We start from the raw sequence: 16,310 nt of genomic DNA, 5'->3' as shown, positions 1-16,310 counted from the left end.
ACTGAAGGAGGTCCAAATATAGTTTCCTATTTTCTTTCTGAGAGAAAAAGAACGCTTTTGGAACCTCAACTCTTTTTTGGAGGGGAAGAACCTCAACTTCTTATATGAAATAGATGGATCCCAGTATCTAGATCACTGGGATGCCCTGAGGAGGAACTGATGTGGGAGAATAAAGCAGCAAACTGCAGAGAGGTAATAAGAATCTGATAAATGTCAGTTATAAATATTCATGGGGAATTTCAGGTTAAGACTTGAGTCCTGGAAATGGGGCGGGGGGGGGGCGGGGAGGAAGGGTCCTGGGAAATATGAAGAAATGAAGGCAGATGATGTGGCAGCAGAAAATACCAAGTGGAGAAGTCTGAGGAGAAACAAACACCCAACTTCATTTCCAACAGTCTACTGCGCCTCTCCAACGACTGTGAAGCTACCTGTAAGCCTAAGAGCGACACGCTCACTTTAGGTAGCCATAGAGAACAAGGTGGGAGGTAAGTAAATAAATAAATCTTTGTCACCTTTCTCACCAAAGGGCTTGCCAAATTTCTTCACTTTTGATTCCTGGCTTCCAATGCCTCCCGTTTATGATCCAAATCTATCATCTTCTGCGAGCAGATGGTCTATAAGTTATGTTTTCTTCTTACTATACAAGGGGAAAAAAGAATCAATGTTTATGTCCCAAGATTTCCATTAGTAGCATGTAAAATAGGACCTGAGAATGTATAACACACGCAGACTTTTAATGACCTCTTTAAGTGGCCTTTTTTAGTGGCTTATCCTGAATTCTCCCTACTAGTAACAGCTAATGAAGGAAGTTGCTTTCAAATGTCACTTTCCCATGGATTATTCATGTTCCAGAGAGAGGGTGGTCTCGGAGCTCAGAGGAGGCAATCTTTCCTTGCATTATGCACACTCACAGTCCCACAGGCTTCCCTGCTCTTCTCGTAACTCTGTCCTTAGAGTATCATGCTGAATGAAATAAGCTACATGGAGAGGGACAGAGACAAAATGAACTCACTCATATGTGGGATATAAAGAAACAGAGGCGGGAAATAGCCAATGGGCCAAAGTGATAGAAACAATGAGCAGAACTGGTCCTCGTAGGAAGCGAGCCACTGAGGGGGTGTGAGGTGGTGGTGGGGAAAGAACCACTATGACAATGACAGAGGAGAGTGCTCGCTCCGCATCAGGACTAGTTGCCGAAAAGGGTCAAGGGACGTGCCTGATGCCCTATAATTACAGTACTGTAAACCACAGTGCCTAAAAGGAGGCAAGGTGGGGATGAATTCAAGAGGAATGACAGGAGACTCACAAAGGTCCCAGAAGACCAGGAGGAAAATTCTAATGTAGAAGCAATAATTAAAGAAATTATTACTGAGGGGTTTCCCAAGTCAAAGAGTGTATGCACCCATATTCAAGACACCCCAAGGGTACCAGGTAAAAAAGACCCAAATAAAAATTTCTGGGGCTGGAGCGATAGCACAGCGGGTAGGGCGTTTGCCTTGCATGCGGCCGACCCGGGTTCAAATCCCAGCATCCCATATGGTCCCCTGAGCACCGCCAGGGGTAATTCCTGAGTGAAGAGCCAGGAGTAACCCCTGTGCATCGCCAGGTGTGACCCAAAAACCAAAAAAAAAACAAAAAAACAAAATAAAAATTTCTGTGACACATTCCAATCAGAATGACTAAAGATAGAATACTTAAAGCAGAAAGATAAACAAATGAAATTACATACAAAGAACTTTCCTTAAGATTTAAAACAGCCAACCTGGATTCTATCTCCTGCATTCCCTGAGCACTACTGGGATTGATTCCTTAGAGCAGAGCCAGGAGTAAACCCTGAGCATCACCCTTTGCGTCCCAACCCTCACCCCCGTTAAAAAAAAAAAAAAAAGATTTACAGCAGATTGATCAAATGACACTCTGTGAACTCAAAAACAGTGGTTGGATATAATTTTTTTCAAAAAATAACAGTAAAATGAGTGATACTTTACCTAGCCAGACTTTCATTCAGACTTGAAGAAACAATGCAAAACCTCCCAAGTAAACAACAGCTTAAGACCTTTACAGACTTGAAACACCTCACTCAATGTTAATGGCCAAAATGCACTGAGACACAGAGTGGCAAGATGCATTAGAAAATTGAATCCAACTTTGTACTGCCTATCAGGAATACATCTGGGCAGTAAGCATACACACAGACTCAAATTCAAATGTTGGGACACAGCAGTGAGTCCTGGAAGACACCACAGCACCAGAGACCCCTCTGGGCCCCGTACCAAGCCAATTTCACCGGGGCACCCTAGATGGAGCAGGTGCAGTCTCCCCGCCTACTCCAGATCGAATCCCAATGACCAAGAGCTTCCACAAGCAAGGCTCGGGTATGCGGGCTCCAGGACTAAATCTCTAGGCCACATGGTGGGAAGAAGAGCCGGGCTGTCCCTCCCCAGCTCCCCACCCACTCGGCAGCTTGGCTGTTCAGTCCACAATCTGCCTCCGGGCACCATTTTAGCGCACCAACAACCCTGGTCCAGAGACTCCCAACTGAATCCCAAAATGGATTAGAGCCCCACAAAGAAGTCTCTGGAACCCAACCATTTACATTCTAGGATTCCAGAAATGCACGGCTGCAAAAATGACTATGCGAGCTCTCATGATAATCAAAATGAGTAATGGAAAGAAATTATCTAGTGTCTGCCCCTGGCAGTAGGTGGTGGGAAGATTCAGGCAAAACATAATGCTCAAAAATAGAGAGAGCATTGGGGAAATTGTTTGCCATAGAGGCAGGGTGAGGACTGGGATGGGGGTGGGGGACACTGGGGACACTGATGGTGGAAAATGTGCACTGGTGGAGGGATGGGTGCTCAATCACTGTATGGCTAAATTTCAAACATGAAAGCTTTGTAACTATCTTATGGTGATTCAGCAAAATAAAATAAAATAAATTCAAAGGTTGGAGGACAGTATTTGAAGCCAACAACACCCACAAAAAGGCGAAGGTAGCCAGTCACACTAGCAGAGACATTGACTTCAGGACTGAAATAGTTAGAAGACACAGAGGGGGTCATTTCTTTTTTGTTTGGTTTTGCACCACATCTGGTAGTGCTCAAGGGTTTCTCCTGGCTCTGCACTTGTGAATTACTCCTGGTGGATTCAGGGAACAATATGGGATGCCAGAGATCAAATGTAGGTTTGACCGTATACAAGGTTGACCGCATACAAGGCAAGTGTCCTACCTGCTGTACTATCTCTCCAGCCACACAAGAGAAGGTGAAGGTCATTTCTTTTTTTTCCTTTTTTTTTGGGGGGTGGGCTTCTTGGGTCACACCCAGTGATGATCGGGAATTATTCCTGGAGGTGCTGGGATGGAATGCTGGGGGTTGAACCTGGGTTGGCCACATGCAAGGCAAACGCTCTCCCAGCTGCACTATCACTCCAGCCCGAGGGGGTGGTTTCTTAATGATGAAAGGCTATGTCAGGAAGACCTCATACTTTTAAACATATGTGCACTTAGTGAGGGACCAGCAAAATACTTTAAACAACTGCTAGAAGAACACTGATAGGAACACAATAATATTTGGAGACTTCAACACACCACTCTATTACCATGTGATAGACCAACTAGACTAAAATTCAGCAAGGAAATTACTGTATTTAAAGGAAGAACTGGAAAAGAGATGTGGCTTAATAGACATATATGAGGCCTTAAAGCCCCAAAAGCCAAATACACGTTCTTATCCAATGCACATGGGACATTCTCCATGACAGATCACATGCTAGTCCACAAAACATACCTACATGAAGTCAAGATAGCTACTGTATCAACTATCATCACGGACCATGATGCACTGAAAACAGAAGTTAATCACAAACAGAAATGGAAAAATAACTCAAGCAACTGGAAATGAAACAGTTCACTATTGAACAACCGGCGGGTCAGAGAGGAGATCAGAGAGGAAATCAAAAGATTCCTGGAAATATATGAAAATGAGAACACGAGCTACCAGAAATTGTGGGACATGGTAAGAGTGTTCATAGCTATGCAAGTATTCATCATGGTAAGAGTGGAATAAGAGGCAAGTTCATAGCTATGTAAGTATTCATCAGGAAGGAAGGGTCCACATAAATAACCTAAGAAACTAGAAGACAACCAACAGAAAGAGTTCAGAGCAAGCAGGAGGAAGGAAATAATAAAACCGAGAGGCTATATTAATAAACTGGAATCTAAGAAACAATCCAAAAGATTAATGAAACCAAGAGCTGGTTCTATGAAAAAATAAATAAGATTGTGAAACCACTAGCAAGACTCACAGTGAGAGAGCGAGAATCCTAATTAGTCAAACTAGAAACAAAAAGGAGATATCACAACAGATACCTCAGAAATTCAAAGGATCATGAGGGATTACTTTGAAAATCTCAAAGTCATCAAACAAAAGTACTTAGAAGAAATGGATAAATTCCCAAGGCTGAGCCAAGATGATATAGAACAACTAAACAGGTCTATTACTATTGAGCAAATCTAAATGGTAGTCAGAAGTCTGTCGAAAATAAAAGCCCAGGCCTAGATGCATTCACTAGTGAGTTCTTTATGAACTCACTTTAAATTTAAAGACTTACTGCCAATCCTTCTCAGGCTGTTTCAGGAAATCAAGGAAACAGAAACACTCTCAGTTTCTATGTCACTGTCACTGTTACTGTCACTCATTGGTTTGCTCCAGCGGGCACCAGTAATATCTCCATCGTGAGACTTGTTGTTACTGTTTTTGGCATATCGAATACACCACGGGTAACTTGCCAGGCTCTGCCATGCGGGCGAGATACTCTCGGAAGCTTGCCAGGCTCTCCAAGAGGGGTGGAGGAACTGAACCCAGGTCAGCTGCGTGCAAGGCAAACACCTTATCCATTGTGCTATTGCTCCCAGTTTCTACGAAGCAAACCAAAAGCAGACAGAGATAACACCAAAAAAAAAAAAAAAAGATAACAGACTGATATCCCTGATGAACATAGATGCAAATACCTTCAACAAAATATCAGCAAACCAAATCCAACATTTCAGCAAAAAGATCATACAACACGACCAAGTGGGATTCATCCTTGGGATGCAAGGATGACTTACCATATGCAAGTTAATGTAATACACTATATCATAATACAACATAATACAAGAAAAAAATCATATGATCCTATCATTAGATGCGAAGAAAGCATCTGAAAATATCTAGCACCCACTGATCATAAAAAAAAAACTCATTAAAAAGGGTGGGAACTGAAGGAACTTTCCTCAACATAGTCAAAACCATTTATCACAGCCACAGCAAACATTAAACTCTGTAGGATGACATTACTTTGTCCTTTCCCTCCTTGCCACAAGTAGCTTGTCCCGGTTTTACCCAGAGTTTAGGCTTACCCCAGTCACACCCATCAAGGTGTTCCCGAATCTCTCCCATCCCTTTGTTTAGCTATAATCACTTCTCCATGCTCTCTTCCCCAAAAGAGTTAATCCTCGGCTTTCCCTTAATCCGACTCTGCTAATTTGCAAGGTCAGACTTCCTAGGATACTGAATTTATATTATATAAGTTAATATTGCCTTTCTCCTCTTCTTGTGCCTTTTGAATTATTTACTTTAAAGCTATGACTGTTTTGTATAGACACAAGAAGACAATATTATGTTTTTATAACTTGGGAATTAATTGGCCTCGAATATTATTCCCTCCCGGGCCTCTGCTTTCTCCACTTAAGCCTCAGTTGCCCTCAGTTCCTAGCACCCCAAAGTAGGGTCCCCGACGTGGGACAGGAAGGATCCAGGGCAAGCGGTGAGTTATGTGCTACCCTGGCATCGAGATGGGCCTGGCCAAAGTGCCTAATTCTTAACTATAAGTTAAGAGCTTGATCATAGACAAATGCTGTCATGATCCAATAGTAATTATGAGACTGGGACCCTGCCAGGGATAGGAAAGACTGATCTGGCCTGAGCACTGTAGTCTGAGATTGAGATGGCCCCAGGAGAGCAATTCTATAAGCTTTAATGCATCTCTTATTGTGTCCATACAAAATGATTAATATTATGAATTCTTTTATGTTTGCTGGCTGAGGAGAAGAGAAACACATTCATGGGACTCTGCCCTTGGGTGGATCCTTCTGCTGAAAGAGAATTAAGTCCTAGGAGAAGCATCCCCTAAGGGAAAGGAACCTTACCCTATTGATGGGGACCACACCTAGGTGTATGCCCCAACCCCCTCATGCTGTGGAGATTTAACTAGGCTGGAAGAGTGGGTTGGGGGGCCAGATCCACGAGCCAGATCCACGGGGAGAGATCCAGGAGAGCGGGAGAGAAGCGGAGAGAGAACGAAATAAACGGATCGAGCAACCAGTTTGGCCTTCTGCCTTCTTCCTTCCGTCGCCTGCCCTCGACCGACAGCACACACAGCGGTTCCGGGGCACCGGACTCGGGTGGTGAGACAGAGCCGCCCGGAGAGCCCGCAAGTGCACTCGCCCCTCGGCGAGCTTTAGTTTTTTATAAAACTCAACAGGGAAAAACTAAGTATTCCCTCTTGTCAGGCACAAGACAAGGTTGCTCACTCTCAGCACTTCCATTCACTATAGTACTGGAAGCTCCATATCAATTAGGCAAGAAAAAGGCATCAAAGGCATCCAGATAGTAAAGGGAGAAGTCAATCTTTCACTATTCACAGATGGCATGATACTATATATTTAGAAAACCCTAGAATTTGCAAAAAAAAAAAATACCTCCTAGAAAAAATAAATTTGTGTGGTAAAGTGTCAGGCTACAATATTAACACACAAAAAGTCCATGGCTTTCCCAAACATGATAATGAAAAAGATAGATTAAAAAATTAATCCCAGTCACAATTATGCCTTAGAAAATCAAGTACCTAGGAAATGATTTAACTACACAGGTGAAAACACCACACAAAGAAAACTACAAAACACTTTTTTAAAAAATAAAAGAAGACAGGAGGATAGGGAAACACATCCCCTGCTCATAAACTGGGAAGATTAACATCATCAAAATAGAAATACTCCCAAAACCAGATTAAATGCAATCTCTATAATACCCATGACATTTTTCTAAGAAATAGATCAAACAGTCTTAAATTTCATATGGAACATTAACCCCCATTCTCCACCCCAAAAAACAGCAAAGCAGTCCTCAGGGGGGGGAAAAAAAAAGATGGTAGGCAGTACTTTCCCCAATTTCAAACTGTATTACAAAGCAGTAGTAATTAAAAGTATGCCACTGGAATAAGGAGATACCCTTGGATCCGTGGAACAGAACTGAAAATCCAGAGACAGACAGGCAGAGTCAACTGGTCTTTGATACAGGAACAAATAATATGAACTGGAGCAAGAAAAGCCTCTCCAACAAGTGGTGTTGGGAAAATTGTCTGGCCCCATGCAAGAAAATGAAGTTAAACCTCTTTCTAATGCCATGAACAAAAGTCAGATCAAAATGGATTATATAAAGACCTCACAGGTCTGGAAGAATAGGTCTTCCAGTCTGATACTGGAGGTCTATAAAGACCTCCAGTATCAGACTGGAATCCATTACGTTCACAGAGAAAAATATTGGCAGAACTCTCTATGATACTGAAAATATAGGCATGTTTAAGGATGAAACGCCACTTACCAAGCAAGTGGAAGCCATGATAAACAAATGAAGCTACTTAAATTAAGAAACTTCTGCACCTCAAAAAAAAAAAAAATGCTGACCAGAATACAAAGGCAGCCCACAGACTAGGAAAATCTGTTTGCCCATCACTCATCTGGTAAAGAGATGGTATCCGATAATATTCAAAATATATAAAGAACTGGTAAAACTCTACAAGAAAAAAAGGAGCTACCCCGTCAAAGTTTGAGGAGAAGAGATGAACAAAAATTACCTCAAAGAAGATATACAAAAGGCCAAAAAGCATATGAAAAAAATGCTCTATATCACTAATTATCAGGGAAATGCAAATCAAAACAACAATGAGATACTACCTCACAGTAGAGAGACTGTCACTTATCAAAAAGAACAACTACTAGACAGGATGTGGAGGGAAAGGGACCCTCATTCACTGTGGGTGGGAATGTCAATTGATCCAGCCTTTTTGGAAGTCAATATGGTTATTACTCAAAAAAGTAGTAATTGAGTTTTCATATGACTTTCATATCACACACCTCAGAATATACCCCAAGGGTCCAAAAACACAATCCAGAAAAGACCAATCAACCCCTATGTTCCTTCCAACACTATTCACAACAGTCAAAATCTGGAACAACCCATGTGCCCAAGAACAGATGAGTGGATAATAAATTATGGTACATATACACAATGGAAAAATACTTGGCAGCAAGAAAAGATTATGCCATTTGCTACTACAAAGATGGATCTGGAAAGTATCATGTTGAGTGAAGTTAGAGGGAGAAGTACAGACACAGAATGATCTCTCTCATGTGTTGGATATAAAGAATCTTTGTAAGGCAAGAGCAAAATCCAAAAGGCAATAGAAATAAAGAGCAGGAAAGCTGTTCTTCAGTAAGAAGCTTGCCTCTGGACTGGAGTGTGGTGGGGGTGGAGGGCATTCAGTTAGGAAAGGGAACACGAGGACAATGGTGGAAGGGGAAAACTTACAGGTCATGAAATTTCAAAAATGAAATGAAAATTAAATTTCACCAATTTTATCCCACTTGTGTTCCAGATATTCTTCTTAATCATTCATTAAATTTCAGACCCCTCCCTGAGATATAGGAATTCTTTTTAAAAAGTTTTTTTTAATTTTTAATCATTGTGAATGACAGAGCAACAAAGCTATTCATTATTAAATTTCAGACATATAGTGTTCCAAGACCAATCTTCCCCACTGTTCACTTCTCTTCACATATGTCCCCTTTACATATGTTCCCTCCTGTCCCCGAGCCTGCTTCTTTTCCCTGCTCTGGGAGTGGCCCTGAGCACTATTTTTTGAGGCCAAGTGGATCTTACCAACATGAATCTGCACTTGGTTAACTAATATCACAATTTTAGTCACTACACTGCAGCACTCTTGAAAGTTCTTAGGTTCATGTTATTATTAAGATACAGGAAACAAGAGTTCTAATTTTCTTGGACATACAGAATCTTCCCCACTCCCTTTTCTGTTTTTTTTTTTTTTTTAATATCACACGTAACAGTGCTCAGAGCCAGTCTCAGAGAAGTCTGGGGGACGATGAGGTACTAGGGGTCCAACAGGAAGAAGAGGCCCCTCATGCGAAACAAGCACTCCTCGATCCTTGCGTTATATCCCTGGTCTAAACAGCGAGAACGTCAAAGTAATACTAGGAGCCAATCACATGAGGAAGCACATTCATTGCACCAGGTGAAAGTGAGAGTTTTCATTTGAAATAGGCATACCCACTGCAAAAAGAAAAGCCCTCCAGTTTATCAAATGTCTCTGTCTGTACATATATATGTATATACATAAAACCGTCTCAAACCGCATTCTAATTTCATCACATCTAATTCAATACAAAATTATGCCCATACCCACTTTCTCCTGGTATTAAGGTTGCATTCTTGGGGGTAGGAATGCTGCTCAGTTGTACAGCATATGATTTCGTGTAATAAGGGCCTGGGTTTGCTCCCAGAAACTTTTTTCTAGGGCCTGCGAGACAGCTCAACAAACGGAATATTTGTTCTCATTTTTTTTTTCACTAAAGTATTGAGAATTTTATTCTATACACTCTCCATAATTTTTTTTCAAATTCACTCAGTAGTTATTTCTTTTTATTGATCCATATAAGTATATAACTGAATTCCAAGCACAATTTAATCATTTTTAGGTTGGTAAATACCATCTGTTCCCATGTTTTGGCTACTGAACAGAATTGTTATCCACAAACATTCTTGCATGTCTTTTGGTAAATAGTCTTTCATTTCTCTTGGAATGCTTATCACGCACCCTGCAGTGTTATTCCTAGGTAATTATCCAAGAGAAATGAAGACTACATCCACAGAAAGAATTAAGAATGCTTTTCCCACTTAGCTCAGAGCAACAGTATTCTGCTCCCCAATCTCAATGTAGAGTTCTTTATTCTCCAAAGCTTTACCAACATAAATTTTGCCAATCTATTAATTTTAGCCTGGGTTCTAAGGGATGTGATCCTCATTAGGCTTCCTCAGAGCTGAGAACTTTCATTATTTTATTTTATATACTTTATATTTTATCTTATATTTTTATAAATTTATATTATTTTATTGTCTTCCAAAAGCCTCCGTCCCTCTCAGAGAGCCCGGCAAGCTACCAAGAGTATCCCGCCCGCACGGCAGAGCCTGGCAAGCTACCCGTGGCGTACTTGATAGGCCAAAAACAGTAACAACGACAGTTCTCACGCCCCTGATCCTGAAAGAGCCCCCAGTACACCATCGGGCTACATTAGCACACGACAGAGACTAATACAGAGACTGTATCACTGTCGCCCCCTTGTTCACCGATTTGCTCGAGCGGGCGCCAGTAACATCTCCATTCGTCCCTGTCGCGTGCTAGAGTAGCCCAATGGCATATTGGGGGTTCTTTCTGAATCAGGGGAATGAGGACTGTAGCTGTTACTGTTTTTGGCATATCGAGTATACCACGGGTAGCTTGCCAGGCTCTGCTGTGCGGGCAGGATACTCTCGATAGCTTAAATGGGGCTGACTTTGTATTATATCTTCTGGATTACTCATACCTTCTCAATTACCTGTCCTTCTCTGAAACGTACTTTCCAAGTATTTTCTCCCATTAGGACGCCTGCCTATACATTTTCAACTTAGGCTTTAAAAACTAAAATTTGCCCATGTTGTCTCCCGAACTTCTATTTCTTTGTTTTGTTCTCATTAAAATAGCGATGATTCCTTCTCCAGCATTACAAAATTTTTCATGCACTTAAAATTCTTGACCTTCATCCACTTCTGCCAAGGAACATAATAAAGTTGTGAAGAATTTTTAGTTCTAGGATGTTAATTTTCATTTTCCAGAGCTCATTATTTTTTTTATCCCCTCATATCATATTTTGGAAGAATTCTTCATCTAATCTTCTAGTTCATTAACTTAGTCTTCTATTACAGTCATGCTGGGAATTAGCCTGCCACTGAAGTTTTTCCTTTCAGAAAATGTTTTAAATTTCTAAAATCTTTCATGTGCTTTCGCATAGCACTCTATTACTATTCTCTAGTTGTTGTTGTTGTTTTAACCGCATCTGGCCAGTGTTCAGAGACGACTTGTGGCACAGTGCTCGGGGGGGGGGGGGAGGCTACGATGCCAGGGGCTTAGGACGTACTCCCTCATGCAAAGCATGCTGGTCTTTCTCCCTCACCCTCAAGGAATTATTTTCCCTCAAATTTTTGAAAGTATTTTCAGAAAAAAAAACATTATCTTTAGTTTATTGAATTCAGTATACATTTGTCAAGGGTTAGTACCCTGTTCATCTTGGTGACCCTCTTCCATTTTGTTAATTTTTCTTAAATATTTGGTATCTCAGTTACCTGAATGGGCCATAACCATTTGTCTTTTCCAGCAAAATGGACCTCAACTATGGAAGCACTGCAGAAATCATCATTTTTCAAAATCCAAAAACCTTCCTACGTGTTTTTTGTTGGGGGCCATACCCAGTGGCTGCTTAGAGCTTACTCCTGGCTCTGAGCTCAGGGATCAGCCCTGGAGGATTCAGGGACCCAAACTTGGTGCCCAGGATTGAAACCGGGTCGACCTCAGCGAGCAGTATACCCTACCGCCGTACTATCCCTTAGGCCCCTCCCTAGGCGATTTTTAATGTGCATTCACCACTAACAGCTGCTCTTCTCAAATAAAGTGCAAACTGATAATAAAAGTTCTGGTAATTTAAATTCTGATTTCCAATAAATAGAACCATGAACTGAAATTACTAAGGATGGCAGTGTGTGTGGGGGGGGGGGGGGGGGGGGAAGAAGGGTGGTAGGGGGTGGTACCTTGGGGGAAAAGGTAGAGGATCTGGACACCCTGGTGGGGGGTCTGGTGTGGCAGTCCCATAAGTACATATACTATTGCACACTATGACACTGCAATCAAAACTGAATGGATAGACATCACGGTGCCTTTTTAAAGTTAAAGTTTAAGGCACTTCTACATGCGGCCTTGCTGGGTTCACATACTGTCCTGTGAGCTCTGCCCAGGGGTGATTCCTGAGCACAGAGCCAGGACCAAGCCCTGAGCACTGCTGGGTGTGGCCCCCATTCCAAAATAATCAAGAAAATTAGAAGTTACAAATTTTAGAAGATGGATTTGAGAAAAATTAATTATTTAAGAATATAAACTAGAGGGGCTGGAGCGATAGCACAGCGGGTAGGGCGTTTGCCTTGCACGCGGCCGACCCGGGTTCGAATCCCAGCATCCCATATGGTCCCCTGAGTACCGCCAGGGGTGATTCCTGAGTGCATGAGCCAGGAGTGACCCCTGTGCATCGCCGGGTGTGACCCAAAAAGAAAAAAAAAAAATTAAAAAAAAAAAAAAAGAATATAAACTAGAGGGATGCGATTAAGAATGAGAGTGAGCAGCTTCTGAAAGAAGGCACTCTATATGCAAGAATGGCAACCATTTCCCTAAAATTCTCCTTGTGCTTTTCTAGGTGGAACCCTGATTCTCTGGCCCCAGATATACCAAATATCTGTGGATATGTTCTAGCAGCGTAGCTTGGGGATAAGCACTGTAAATGGCTCTTTAAATAAGAATGGGTATAACTATTCTGATGTATAAAAACAACCTTTTGGCTATTGCTATTGTCTAATGGTTATATATCTTTCAAAACCACATATTGGAATCCCAACAACCAAGGTGATGATATTATGAAGTGAAACCTTGGGAAGCTGGTTAGGTACTGAGGGCATAGAGAACCCTCATCATGGCTTAGAGTTCTTAAAAAAGGATGCAGAAAGCTCACTTGCCCCCACCACCAAGTGAGAACACAGGGGGAATAAAAAAAGCAGTTAGAACTCAGACCCCGCCCCCCCAAATCTATATAGCCTGGAACACTGATTGAATTCTAGCTTGGGAACTGAGAGATAAACGTGCTTTTGTGAGCCTCCCAGTCTGTTCTGTCACAGCAATCCAAGCGCCCTGGGACAGCCCAGCCTCAGCTTCCTCCTGCACTTCCAAGGCCGCGCTTTGGGATTTTTCTGAGTTGTGCTGTAACAACTCACATTTCAGACAGAAGAAATCGCTCAAAGGGGTGGAATTCATTTTTTGCATGCTCAAGGTCCCAAGTTCTGTTTTCATTTCAAAAAAGTTTTATCCTACTTTATGTAACAAGGTAACAAAAGTATAAATGTTTATAGCGTTTTGTTTGTTTTTAATATAAGGGTTGACTGGAGAGTAGAAGGGGAGGAAAGGGAAAATCCCCAACTTCGTATAGGACTAAGGACAATGTTTAAGATTTGATGTACAAAACTGCTTTGTCCCAACAACACCCAGACCCTCCGCCACTGCCATAATGTCCCCTCTACTCCATTTGCGTCTTTCCCCCAGGCCTCACCCACTGCGTGGTAAACTGAGTTTTGTAATCTAAGACCCAGGGCTAGTCAGCGTTCCATACTATCTCTTCTCTTGTTTTGTCTCTCTCTAGCAGGTGAGTGAGACCATCCAGTATTTGTCTTCCTCACTCTAAATGTGACGGAACATGATACTCTAGTTAGGCTACAGGTAGTTCAGCGTTTCTGATAGCTGCCCTCCACTGTGTACGTCTAGCGCAACTTCCTTGTTCATCCATCTTCTGTTGGACATTTGGGCTCTCCCCATATCCTAGCTTCTGTACTTAGCACTGCAATAAACATAGGTAGCACATATCTTCTAAAATTAACATTCTGTGTCTTCAGGGTAGATGCCAAGTATTGGAATCACTGTGTCATATTCTATTCATATTCTAGTCTATTCTTACTTTTTAGAAAAATCTTCACAATGCCTTCCATAGACAACAGACCCACCAATAGTGAATGAAGGTTCCTTTCAACTGCACTCTTGCCAACATTATCATTTCTAGACTCTGACACACTGGGGTGAGGTGATAGATCATAGTTTTGATTTGACTCTCCCTGGTTAAGTGGCATTGAACACTTTTTCATATGCTTACAGGCTATCATATGTTTTCTTGGGGGAAGTGTCTGTTCATCTCCTTGCCCTCCATTTATTTTGTTTTGTTCTGAGCACCCAGAGGTGCTCAAGGGTCACTACTGGTAGTTCTCAGGGTACCAGGCATAATTTAGTTCCATGGATTGAACCAGGGCCAGCCACATAAAAGGCAAGCACCACAACCCGTTTATTCTTATTTTTGCTCTTTACCACTGGAATAGAATCACAGAGGATACCTATGGGGTTCACATCCTTGAGAATTCTGCCAAGCCCTGAAATTTGATACTAGCATTGTATAACAAACTTCACTGCATCACCAGATGTGGCCCAGTAGGCCCCCTAGTTCTCCATGGAAACTATCAAAAAAACAAACAAACAAAAACACGTCATCTTTCAAGAGTTTCACCCCTTTCAGTGTTTCATAAGTTCTCTACTGTACATGTTTTCCATTAATCTGATCCCACATTTTATACTTTTCATAAATTCCTCAATGTGTGCTGGAGTGATAGCACAGTGGGTAGAGCATTTTCCTTGCACGTGGCCGACCCGGATTCGATTCCCAGCATCCCATATGATCCCCCGAGCACTGCCAGGAGTAATTCCTGAGTGCAGAGCCAGGAGTAACCCCTGTGCATCACCAGGTGTGACCCAAAAAGCAATAAAATAAAAAAATTAAATAAAAAATTAATTCCTCAATGTTTTTGATCTTTATAAAAAAAATTGTTTTGGATTGGTGGGGGGGGGCGGGGAATCATACCAGGCAATGCTCAGGGGTCACGTCTGACTCAGGGTCAGGAATTGCTCCTGGCAATGTTCGGGGGACAATATAGGATGCTGGGGATTGAACCCAGGTCAGTCACGTGCAAGGCAAGTGCCCTACCTGTTGTATTATCCTGCCAGCCATCTTTAGATGCCACCACTCCTAGCTTGACAGCAATAATGATGTATCCTTAATTCTTCATTTTATCGTTAGGCATTTTAAGTTGAGATTCTGTGGTTAACAATGCTATTAATAATGGTTTCTTTGCACATAATTATACCACACCCATCACCACACACCCCCTCTCCAAGTTCTTTTTATTACACAAATAAAATATCCTTTGAGGCTAAAGCAATAGTACAGTGGGGAGGACACTGGCCTTATATGCAGCGACCTGGGTTAGTTCTCCAGCACCCTGTATGGCCCCTGGAGCCCCACAGGTGTGATCCCTAACTGGAGAAGCAGAAGTAAGTCCTGAGCTTCACCACATGTGACCCAACCCCCATCCCTCCCACAAATAAAACATTTTTACAAACATAAAATATACCACATTGTGTATATCATACTGAAGGATTTAAGTTATAAAACAGAGCAATCTTCCCCAATTTTTCTCTGAAAATTTCCTATCGATCCTAATCAAACAGTATTTTACCTTTCCATATCCCCTTTGAAATTAGTGAAATTCTAACTCAAGAAGAAATCCATATAAAAGTAAAATCTATACTCAAAAAGAAACTTACAACTCTTGGAGAAATGTATTTTTAAATTTCTACAAAGATCTGTCTCTTCCCCCATTTATTTACATCAATATGGATTTGTGTATATTTTATTCTGTGGCTAAAATGCTAAAGCTACATTTTATTGTTCAAATGATTGAAGTGTTGTCCACTGGGCACTCTAAGGTTAGATCCTGTGGCATTTTTCTATAGTCTACACCTCATTCCTACCCCACCCCCCCCTTTTTTTTTAGCACATCCTTACTTTGGGCACAATAAGATGCTACAGTTGCCAAAATGATAGTACAACAGGTAGGACCTTTGCCTTACATTCAGTCAACCAGGATTCAAATGAAACCCCATTCATTCCTCCAGACCTGCCAGGAGTGATTCCTGAGAGCAGAGGCAGAAGTAAGCCTTGAGCACCGTCAGGTATGGCCCCAAAACCAAAATACAAAAATAAAAAATACAATACTCTTGGCTTACCGTGTGTTTTCCCTACCCCAGCTCCCAGACCAAGCAATTCTCTATGTCACTTTAATTCCTTTTATTGGAAAATGATATTCAGAAATGATATCTGGGTACCACTGTTTTAGGTCTCTTAGCAGACAGATCGGGAAAATGCATGTATGTTTACTAACCTGTGTATATAGAGTAGACACATAACATATCGGCAGAGCCTGGCAAGCTACCCGTGGCATATTCGATATGCCAAAAACAGT

The 16,310-nt window shown here is 41.7% G+C and overlaps 1 protein-coding gene across 3 annotated transcripts in view; it reads right to left on the bottom strand.

The window, feature by feature from the left end:
- USF3 (upstream transcription factor family member 3) overlaps nucleotides 1-16,310 on the bottom strand; it is a 61,415-nt gene that overhangs the window by 31,523 nt on the left and 13,582 nt on the right. For 2 of the 3 annotated variants that reach the window (XM_055126309.1, XM_055126310.1), the window contains exon 2: nucleotides 513-637. The gene's annotated coding sequence lies outside the window, so the exon portion shown is untranslated. The remainder of the gene's footprint in view (nucleotides 1-512; nucleotides 638-16,310) is intronic. The other variant, XM_055126311.1, reaches the window with a different exon arrangement.

Source organism: Sorex araneus, chromosome 2 (assembly GCF_027595985.1).
Source record: "Sorex araneus isolate mSorAra2 chromosome 2, mSorAra2.pri, whole genome shotgun sequence".
NCBI lineage: Eukaryota > Metazoa > Chordata > Mammalia > Eulipotyphla > Soricidae > Sorex > Sorex araneus.
Note: the sequence above shows the minus strand (reverse complement) of the source record. Positions and strands in the feature narration are given on the sequence as shown.